Raw genomic sequence first — 10987 nt, 5'->3', positions numbered from 1 at the left:
GATATGAGTTAATATAATCTTTAAGAGTTATTGTCGACATGGTTAGTTATAATGCTGGCTGAAAACCTGGGTGTTGTTTAAGCCTATTTATGCAAACAAGAGCAAAAGGGTTCGTAAAAGTTTTTCTTTCTCACTTTCAGTTTTCAACTGAGTTGCTTGAGGACAAGCAAAGGTTTAAGCTTGGGGGAGTTGTTACATCTCCAACCACTACTGGAATCAGCTTCTTTGCCGTCCGCCATGGCAGACGGCAAAGGCATAGATCACGGACGGCAAACTTCTTTGCCTTCCGCCAGCAGACGACAAACTGTCTGTCTGAACACGTGCCAGCAAAGGCCTTCTTTGTCGTCTGCTTATTAGAAACGGACGGCAAAGGATTGTGTCGTCCGCCATCCGAGGCCAGCAGACGGCAAAGATAACGGACGGCAGTGGGGTGGGGTGAGAGCCCTTAGGGGGTTAACGGCGCTCTTTGCCGTCCGCTAGCGGATGGCAAAGATTCAAAGCTCTTTGCCGTCCGCTGACAGACGGCAAAGAGCTCAGCTAGTTAGCATTGGGAAGCTACCACGTGGCCAGCTATGCCGTCCGCCAGCGGACGACAAAGTGATTTGAATCTTTGTCGTCTGCTGGCAGACGACAAAGTGACCAAATAGGCAGCCAGTGTTTACAGTTTCTAAAGGTAGCTGCCACGTGTCCTCTTTGTCGTCTGCTAGCAGACGGCAAAGAGGCTATATATCCCCTGTTTTTATTTGAACCCATTTAATTTCACAGGAATTCACACACAGATATACATATTTTTTTTTCACATGCACAGCAGACATATGATGTATCCAACACATAGATCCATCCATGACAACATACATACATAAGAAACAGAGTTCCATCCATACATATTACAGTAACATCACAATGTTCATCCAACACATTGTTCCATGCATCAGTATAACAAGTTCTTCATTTTTCATCGATACAAATGAAAAAAAGAACATGGAAACAAGCACTCCATCCATGCAAGCTTCCATATAGTGAATTAAATCTGCAAAATGGGAAACAAGAAAGTTAGAAGAAGAAGACTAGAATCAGAAGAAGAAGAAGAAAATGAAGAAGAAGAAGAAGAAGAAGTAAGCATACTTAGGTAAAATGGAGCTAACCTAGCTAATTATGCCATTTTTGAGTGAACTAAGCATATTATGCCATTTTTTATATAACTTAGAGCTAACTTCATTTTGGAGAAGAAGAAGAAAACTAGAAGAAGAAGAAGACTAGAAGAAGAAGAAGTTACTTCTTCTTCTTCTAGTCTTCTTCTTCTTCTTCATTTCTTCTTCTTCTTCTTTTCTTCTTCTTCTTCTTCTTCTTCTTCTTCTTCCTCTTCCTGGATTTTCTTCATGTTATTATGTCATTTGTGGACTAAATAGGAAATTATGTCATAAATGGACTAAATAGGCTAAATAAGAAGAAAAATGCCATTTTTGAGCTTACCTAGCTAATTATGCCATTTTTGACCTAACTAAGCATATTATGCCATTTTTTATATAACTTAGAGATAACTTCATTTTGGAGAAGAAGAAGAAAACTAGAAGAAGAAGAAGACTAGAAGAAGAAGAAGTTCTTCTTCTTTTCTTCTTCTTCTTCTTCTTCTTCTTCTTCTTCTTCTTCTTACTCTTTCTTCTTCTTCTTCTTCTTCTTCTTCTTCTTCTTCTTCTTCTTCTTTTCTTCCTATTCCTTCTTTTCTTCCTCTTCCTTGATTTTTTCCTCTTATTATGTCATTTGTGGACTAAATAGGCTAAATTATGTCATAAATGGACTAAATAGGCTAAATAAGAAGAAAAAAGCCATTTTTTGAGCTTACCTAGCTAATTATGCCATTTTTGACCTAACTAAGCATATTATGCCATTTTTGATATAACTTAGAGCTAACTTCATTTTGGAGAAGAAGAAGAAGAAAACTAGAAGAAGAAGAAGAAGACTAGAAGAAGAAGAAGAAGAAGCTTCTTCATCATCATCATCTTCTTCTTGTTCTTTTCTTCCTATTCCTTCTTTTCTTCCTCTTCCTTGATTTTCTTCATCTTATTATGTCATTTGTGGACTAAATAGGCTGAATTATGTCATAAATGGAATAAATAGGCTAAATAAGAAGAAAAATACCATTTTTGAGCTTACCTAGCTAATTATGCCATTTTTGACCTAACTAAGCATATTATGCCATTTTTTATGTAACTTAGAGCTAACTTCATTTTGGAGAAGAAGAAGAAAACTAGAAGAAGAAGAATCTTCTTCTTCTTCTTCTTCTTTTCTTCCTATTCCTTCTTTCCTTCTTCTTCCTTGATTTTCTTCATCTTATTATGTCATTTGTGGACTAAATAGGCTAAATTATGTCAAAAATGGACTAAACAGGCTAAATAAGAAGAAAAATACCGTTATCACGGAGGTGTAGGAATGGTCGGGGCTGCGCCAGTGCCAGACGGAGGTGAAGGACCGGTCGGGGTTCCGGCATTGGCATACACAGAAGGATTGGTCGATGCTTGTCGGGAACCATGCTGCACCAAAGATCATTTCCAATAATGTCTCGTTAGCAAGTTCGCAAACTGAAATGTGAATAGTAGTAACTAACGACCATTCAAATCAAAGTCACCGTGGTCGCCGGAGCAATCTGGGGCATCGGCGGAGGGGCCTGACCGTTTTTCTCGCACATGGTCTGCACATTTGGTTCTCATGAGTCAGTAATATTAGATAGTAATGCGAACATTACGTGCATGATTGGGCTAAATATGCACGGGAAATGTACCACGATGAGCTCGTATAGGGCCCGGTTAGCGCTGTCGTTCCAGTTCCTCTCCTCCAACAGCTTAGCCGTCCTCTCCTCCATCTCTCTCTCCCTCTCCGTCGCCTCCCTTTTTGCCTCCTCCAAAAGCGCCTAGGTCTTCAATCTCTCTTTCTCAACCAATGCCTGCAACACACCACTCCTTGTTTGTATTGTAATCATCGACAGATGCACACACAATGTAATGGAGGAAAGGTGAGAGAGTTCGTATAACTAACCACCATGGCGAGCTCCGCGGGCTGTGCATGAGGCGTTATCTCACGATCAGAGCTACTCAGGCGCTTCTTGATCTGCGGGAGAGTCCTAGGACAACGTATCAGTCCATCACCAATGGCTTGAGAGCCATGGGACCTCCCGCCACCAGATATCATCACCAGCTCTGTATCAAAAGGATCCTGGCTCGGGTTAAAGTCCTCCCCTTTCCTCGCCTTCCCCTCGTCTCTGTACTTCACAAGCTTGTGGTGGGAGGAGATGTTGGTGAAGCTCTCTGGATGATCTAGGTCAGACTCTGTGAATGGCTTGGCCTTCTTGTACGGGGCCATATGGGCCATGCCATAGAGGTCGAACAGATTTGGCACAGGCTTCTTGTGGTGGTGCGCCTGAGAGAGAGGAACAAAATATTAGTTAAGGGCTCAAGCTAGCATGAAGAATGATATTGCTATGTAAATAGGTCATTTTGGAGCTAAGAAAGGTTATTATGTCATTTTCGAGGAAAATAAGCTAAGTTTAGGTCATTTTCGAGGTAACCAAGATTATTATGCCATTTTTGACCAAAGTATGCTAATTATGTCATTATTGAGCTATCCAAGGTTATTATGTCATTTTAGAGCTAATTATGTCATGAATGAACTAGCTAAGATTAGTGTTGGTCGTTATTGAGCTATCGAAGGTAGTTATGCCATTTTTTAACTAACCTTATCATTGTCATTTTATAGAGCTATATAAGGTTATTATGTCATTTTATAGCTAATTATGTCATGAATGAACTAGCTAAGATTAGTTTAGGTCGTTATTGAGCTATCGAAGGTAGTTATGCCATTTTTAACTAACCTTAGCATATTAAGTCATTTTATAGAGCTATCTAAGGTTATTATGTCATTTTATAGCTAATTATGTCATGAATGAACTAGCTAAGATTAGTTTAGGTCGTTATTGAGCTATCGAAGGTAGTTATGCCATTTTTTAACTAACTATTAAGTCATTTTATAGAGCTATCTAAGGTTATTATGTCATTTTGGAGCTAAATATGTCATAAATGAACTATCCAAGGTAGTTATGCCATTTTTAGCTAACTAAGCATATTAGTTCATTTTGGAAGGGATAAATGCTAGCATGAAGAATGAAATTGCATGAATCATGTACCAAACCACATACCCAGTTATCCCCTTACTCAAATAGGTTGGAGCTCCCTTGATGGTGTGGCACACCTTCCATTTGGTCGCGCTTATCCTTGGCCCTCTGGTGTTCGACTAGCCATTCGGGAGAGCACCACGCATCCACCAATGCCTCCCAACAGTCCATCTTATCCACACACCATCTCGGGGGCACCTAAGTTAGTGAAGAGAAATTTCAGCGCTATGCCTACAAATCAAATCAAGAAAACTATGTTCAAGGCCTGAAGAATAGGTAATTACCTGCATGTACTTTTCCTTACTCAGAAACTTGCCGCGACACTTCTTCTTGGCCCTCCTAATACCCTTCGAGGCGTAGTAGTCTCGAACGGCCTGCACCCGAGCCTCGTGCCGTAAGTTCTGAAGTAGGCGCTTGCACTCGGTTTCGACAACCATAGACGCGGCCTCCTGCTCTCCCTCTGAAACCCTGTAGAAGGTCTGCAATCAAACAAGACAACACTGATTAGTACAATCACTAGGTAATCGCACAAGACATCGGCGACCATCTCCCCGGCGGGGCCGGGGCAACCAAGTACAGCTCCCAGCTCAGTGCTAGCTGTGGAAACTGACCCTCACCGGGCAACGTGACCCACCCAGGGAAGTGCTGATGGCAAATCACACCAAGGACCTGGTTGGGCCTGCGGACACCAGGGGGGTGTACCCAGCCCCTGCAGTATGACAAGGCCAACGCATTAGATACTAATTTGAAGGAACATGAAGGCAAAAGGTTAAAAAATATTAAATGCACTTACTTCAACCCTTTAGGCGCAATCAACCACCTCTGGTCGGGGGTCGCCGGCACGAGCGGGAGCTTTGTACAGCCACGCTTGTAGACCTTCTTGCCCTTCTCAACCAGCTCGTCGTCGCTGTAGCTATCATCAGAAAAGGTGTCCTCACTACCATCAGTAGGGCCACTAGCCTCCGGAGTCTCGTGGGACGAAGACTCCGGGACCGGAGTCTTCTGGGACGAAGACTCTGGGACCGGACTCACATGGGGCGAAGGATCGGCGACACGAGTCTGGTGGGGCGAAGGATCGGCGACCCGAGTGTGGTGGGGCGAAGATCGGCGATCGGAGGCTCATGGACCGGAGTCTGAGACGGGTCCATGTGGTCAGGTGAATCAGCTGAGGGTGGTGGCGAGGAAGGCGTAGAAGCCTTCCTACCTCTCCCGCTGCCACGTCCACCTCTAGCAGCCTTCTTCGTCCTCCCCTGACCTCTCCCAGCCAAAGAATAAGCGCCCGCCGCAACTGTCTGCATACTGTCTAGCAGCGCTCTCGGGAAGGGCTGGGCTGGAATAATGGAACCACCCCTCCCAGTAGCGCTCGCAGGAGGCTCGGGGTGCTCTAGACCCTTGCCCACCATCCTGTCAACACCTGCAATGACAAAAGTAAACGAAATTAGTACAACATAAAAAATTTGGATACCTGACATGAATAATATGTATATAATTTAAGTGTATCATCATCATGAACATAATAAAAAATTGAAAGCTCACATTACTAATATTACTCTAAATCGTCTATATATGCTCCGGGATCATTAAATGCATCATCATCATTGTCGGGGTCTGGATGGGGGGTCGGGGTGTCGATTGTCGGGGTCTCAGGGTGTCGGGGTCGGGGTGTCGGTGGTCGGGGTGTCAGGTGTCGGGGTATCAGTGGTCGGGGTCGGGGTGTGGTGTTAGGGTGTCGGGGTGTCGGGGTCGGGGTGTCGTGCCGGGGTGTCGTGTCGGGGTCGGGGTGTCAGGGTGTCGGGGTCGGGGTCGGGGTGTGGGTCGGGGTGTGGTGTCAGGGTGTCGGGGGTCGGGGTGGGGGGGTCGGGATGTCGATTGTCGGGGTCTCAGGGTGTTGGGGTGTCGCGGTCGGGGTCGGGGTGTCGGTGGTCGGGGTGTCAGGTGTCGGGGTGTCGGTGGTCGGGGTCGGGGTGTCGGTGGTCTTCTTCTTCTCCTCCTCTCCTCTAGCTTTCTTCTCCTCCTCCTCCTCCTCCTCTTCTCTTTCATCATCATCATCATCATCATCATCATCATCTTCTTCTTCTTCTTCTTCTTTCTCCTCCTCCTCCTCCTCCTCTTCTTCTTCTTCTTCTTCTTCTTCTCCTTTTTCCTCTTCTTAAACCTAGCACTAATTAACCTAAAACAAAACAGGAAAAAACTACACCTAAACCTAGCTATTCTTCTTCTCCTCCTCCTCTTCTAATTATTCTTAGTTTTTTTCATTACTAAACATAAACCTAAAACTAAACTAAACCTAAGACCAAACTAAAAGTAATCTAAACTAAACTAAATATAAAACCAAACTAATAGTAATCTAAACTAAACTAAATCTAAAACAAAACTAAAAGTAATCTAAACTAAAAAAACAGAAAAAATAGAAAAGAAAAAAAAGGAGAAGAGGGGTGCGGCCGGGGCTCACCTCGGCAGGCGTGGGACGGCCTACGGCAGGCCCAGGGGCGCCGGGCGGCGGGGTTGCTCGGTGGCGGAGGGGCGCTGGCCGGGCGGAGGGGGCGCCGGGCGGTGGTGGCGACGGGGCCACAGGGCTCCGGGGCGGCGGGGTGGCGCTGGCTGGGTGGAGGGGGCGCCAGGCGGTTGTGGCGACGGGGTCGCAGGGCTCCGGGGCAGCGGGGTGGGGCTGCGGCAGCGTGGGGGGCGGCGGCGGGGCGGCACTGGCCGGGCGGAGGGGGCGCCGGGCGGTGGTGGCGACGGGGCCGCAGGGCTCCGGGGCGGCGAGGTAGTGCTGCGGCGGGGTGGGGCGGCGGTGCTCGACGGCGGCGGTGCGGGCGCGGGTGAGTTGGGGGCGCGGGGTGAGAGAGAGGGGAGAGAGTAGGGGGTGGGGCCGGAGAGATAGAGAGCGCACATAGGAGGGGGGAGACGGTCGTTAGCTGGGCCATTTCTTTTTCGTCCGCCAGCGGACGGCAAAGGTCCAGAAGGCAGACGACAAAGACTAGGCAGACGACAAAGAATCTGACCTAGCCACGCCATGCCCTATGGGGCCCACATGGCTCTTTGTCGTCTGCCTTCTAGCTCTTTGTCGTCAGCTGGCTGACGGCAAAGAAGCAGCTAACGGCAAATAGCCTTTTTGCCATCTGCAATTTCTTTGTCGTCCGCTTTGTGGAAGCGGACGGCAAAGAGGCTCTTTGCCGTCAGCTGCCAGACGGCAAAGAGGTGGCAGACGGCAAAATGCCAGATTCCAGTAGTGAACGTATCTACTTTTCCTCATGATTTTCCTCTTGTTTTGGACTCTAATTTGCATGATTTGAATGAAACTAACCCTAGACTGATGCTGTTTTCAGGAGAACTACCATGGTGTTGTTTTTGTGCAGAAATAGAAGTTCTCGGAATAAAACGAAACTTTGCGAGGATTTTTTATGGAATAAAAGAGAATTACTGGAGCCAAGACCCACCAGAGAGGGGCCCCTAGGTGGGCACAACCCACCAGGGTGCGCCCCCCTCTCCTGGCGCGTCCAAGTGGGCTGTACCCACCTGGTGGCCCCACAGACCCTGATTCCGACGCTATAAAATCACATATTTCCAGAAAAAAAAACGAGGGAGAAAGAATTATCGCGTTCCACGAGACAGAGCCGCCGTCACCTCCTGTTCTTCATCGGGAGGCCAGATCTGGAGTCCGTTTGGGGCTCCGGAGAGGGGGATCTTCGTTATTCGTCATCACCAACCCATCTCCATCGCCAATTCCATGATGCTCCCTACCGGGAGTGAGTAGTTGGATGAGATTCATCATGTAGTCGAGTTAGTTTTGTTAGGGCTTGATCCCTAGTATCCACATTGATGTTGCTATGACTTTGCTATGCTTAATGCTTGTCACTTTGGGCCCGGGTGCCATGAACTCAGATCTGAACCGTTTATGAAGTCATCATTATTTCCATGTTTTAGATCCGATCTTGCAAGTTATAGTCACCTACTACGTGTTATTATCCGGCAACCCCGGAGTGACAACAACCGGGCCCACTCCCGGTGATGACCGTAGATTGAGGAGTTCATGTATTCACTATGTGTTAATGCTTTGTTCCGGTTCTCTATTAAAAGGAGGCCTTAATATCCCTTAGTTTCCAATATGGACCCCGCTGCCACGGGAGGGTAGGACAAAAGATGTCATGCAAGTTCTTTTAATAAAGCACGTATGACTATTTACGGAATACACGCCTACATTATGTCGATGAACTGGAGCTAGTGCCGTATCGCCCTAGGTTATAACTGTCACATGATGAATATCATCCAACAAGTCACCGATCCAATGCCTACGAATTTATTTCATATTGTTTTTGCTGTGTTACTATTGCTATCATCACTGTTACACTTGCTACAAATTACTGCTATCACTGTTACTGTTACCATTGCTGTTGTCACTACTATCAAAACTATCAAACTATTTTGCTAGTGATTACTTGTTGCAGATAATTAATCTCCAGGTGTGGTTGAATTGACAACTCAGCTGCTAATACCTTCAAATATTCTTTGGCTCCTCTTGTGTCGAACCTATAAATTTGGGTTGAATACTCTACCCTCGAAAACTGTTGTGATCCCCTATACTTGTGGGTTATCAGTACCTCGTCAAGTTCTACATTCCCCCCACTTACTTCTTTCGAGAGAAACTCTTTCTTCAGAAAGGATCCATTCGTGGCAACAAAGATCTTGCCTTCGGATCTGAGGTAGAAGGTATACCCAATAGTTTCCTTAGGGTATCCTATGAAAACGCACTTTTCTGATTTGGGTTTGAGCTTTTTAGGTTGAAGTTTCTTGACATAAGCATCGCATCCCCAAACTTTCATAAACGACAGCTTAGGTTTCTTCCCACCATAATTCATACGGTGTCGTCTCAACGGATTTAGACGGTGCCCTATTTAAAGTGAATGTGGCAGTCTCTAAAGCATAACCCCAAAATGATTGCGGTAGATCGGTAAGAGACATCATAGATCGCACCATATCCAGTAGGGTGCGATTACGATGTCCGTACACACCATTACGCCGAGGTGTTCCAGGCGGCGTGAGTTGTGAAACAATTCCACATTTCCTTAAGTGCATGCCAAACTCGTGACTCAAGTATTCTCCTCCACGATCCGATCGTAAGAACTTTAATTTCCTGTCACGTTGATTCTCTACCTCACTCTGAAATACCCATATCTACTTAAGTCATCAGTGAGGGTGAGAACATAACGATAGCCACCACGAGCCTCAACGCTCATTGGACCGCATACATCAGTATGTATTATTTCCAACAAGTTGGTTGCTCGCTCCATTGTTCCGGAGAATGGAGTCTTGGTCATTTTTCCCATGAGGCATGGTTCGCACGTGTCAAATGATTCATAATCAAGAGACTTCAAAAGTCCATCTGCATGGAGTTTCTTCATGCCTTTGACACCAATGTGACCAAGGCGGCAGTGCCACAAGTATGTGGGACTATCATTATCAACCTTACATCTTTTGGCATTCACACTATGAATATGTGTAACATCACGTTCGAGATTCAATAAAAATTAACCATTGACCAGCGGGGCCTGACCATAAAACATATCTCTCATATAAATAGAATAACCATTATTCTCGGATTTAAATGAGTAGCCATCACGCATTAAACGAGATCCAGATACAATGTTCATGCTCAAAGCTGGCACTAACTAACAATTATTGAGGTTTAAAACTAATCCAGCAAATGTAGAGGTAGCGTGCCGACGGCGATCACATCGACCTTGGAACCATTCCCGACGCGCATCGTCACCTCGTCCTTTGCCAGTCTCCACTTATTCCGCAGCTCCTGTTTTGAGTTACAAATGTGAGCAACCGCACTGGTATCAAATACCCAGGAGCTACTACGACCGCTGGTAAGGTACACATCAATAACATGTATATCATATATACCTTTGGCGTTGCCGGCCTTCTTATCCGCTAAGTACTTGGGGCAGTTCCGCTTCCAGTGACCATTTCCCTTGCAATAAAAGCACTCAGTCTCGGGCTTGGGTCCATTCTTTGGCTTCTTCTTCCTGGCAACTGACTTACCGGGCGCGACAACTCCCTTGCCATCCTTCATGAAGTCCTTCTTACCCTTTCCTTTCTTGAAACTAGTGGTCTTATTCACCATCAACACTTCATGTTCCTTTTTGATTTCCACCTCCGCTGATTTCAGCAGTGAATATAACTCATGAATGGACTTCTCCATCCCTTGCATATTGTAGTTCATCACAAAGCTCTTGTAGCTAGGTGGAAGAAACTGGAGGATTCTGCCAATGACCGAGTCATCTGGAAGATTAACTCCCAGCTGAGACAAGCGGTTGTGCAACCCAGACATTTTGAGTATATGCTCGCTGACAGAACTATTTTCCTCCATCTTGCAACTGTAGAACTTGTCAGAGACTTCATATCTCTCAATCCTGGCATGAGCTTGGAAAACCATTTTCAGCTCTTGGAACATCTGATGTGCTCCGTGTTGCTCAAAACGCTTTTGGAGCCCCGGTTCTAAGCTGTAAAGCATGCCGCACTGAACCAGGGAGTAATCATCATTACGCGACTGCCAGGCGTTCATAACGTCTTGAGTTGCTGGGAAAATGGGTGCTTCACCTAGCGGTGCTTCAAGGACATAAGCTTTCTTGTCAGCTATGAGGATGATCTCAAGTTACGGACCCAGTCCGTATAGCTGCGTCCATCGTCTTTCAGCTTGGTTTTCTCTAGGAATGCACTGAAATTAGGGCAACATTAGCGTGGGCCATTGGATCTACAGGATAGATTGTAAAGACAATTTTAGACTAAGATCATGATAATTAAGTTCATCTAATC

The sequence above is a fragment of the Triticum aestivum genome, chromosome 7D, assembly GCF_018294505.1.
Source record: "Triticum aestivum cultivar Chinese Spring chromosome 7D, IWGSC CS RefSeq v2.1, whole genome shotgun sequence".
Taxonomy (NCBI): Eukaryota; Viridiplantae; Streptophyta; class Magnoliopsida; order Poales; family Poaceae; genus Triticum; species Triticum aestivum.
This window is presented reverse-complemented; position numbering follows the sequence as displayed.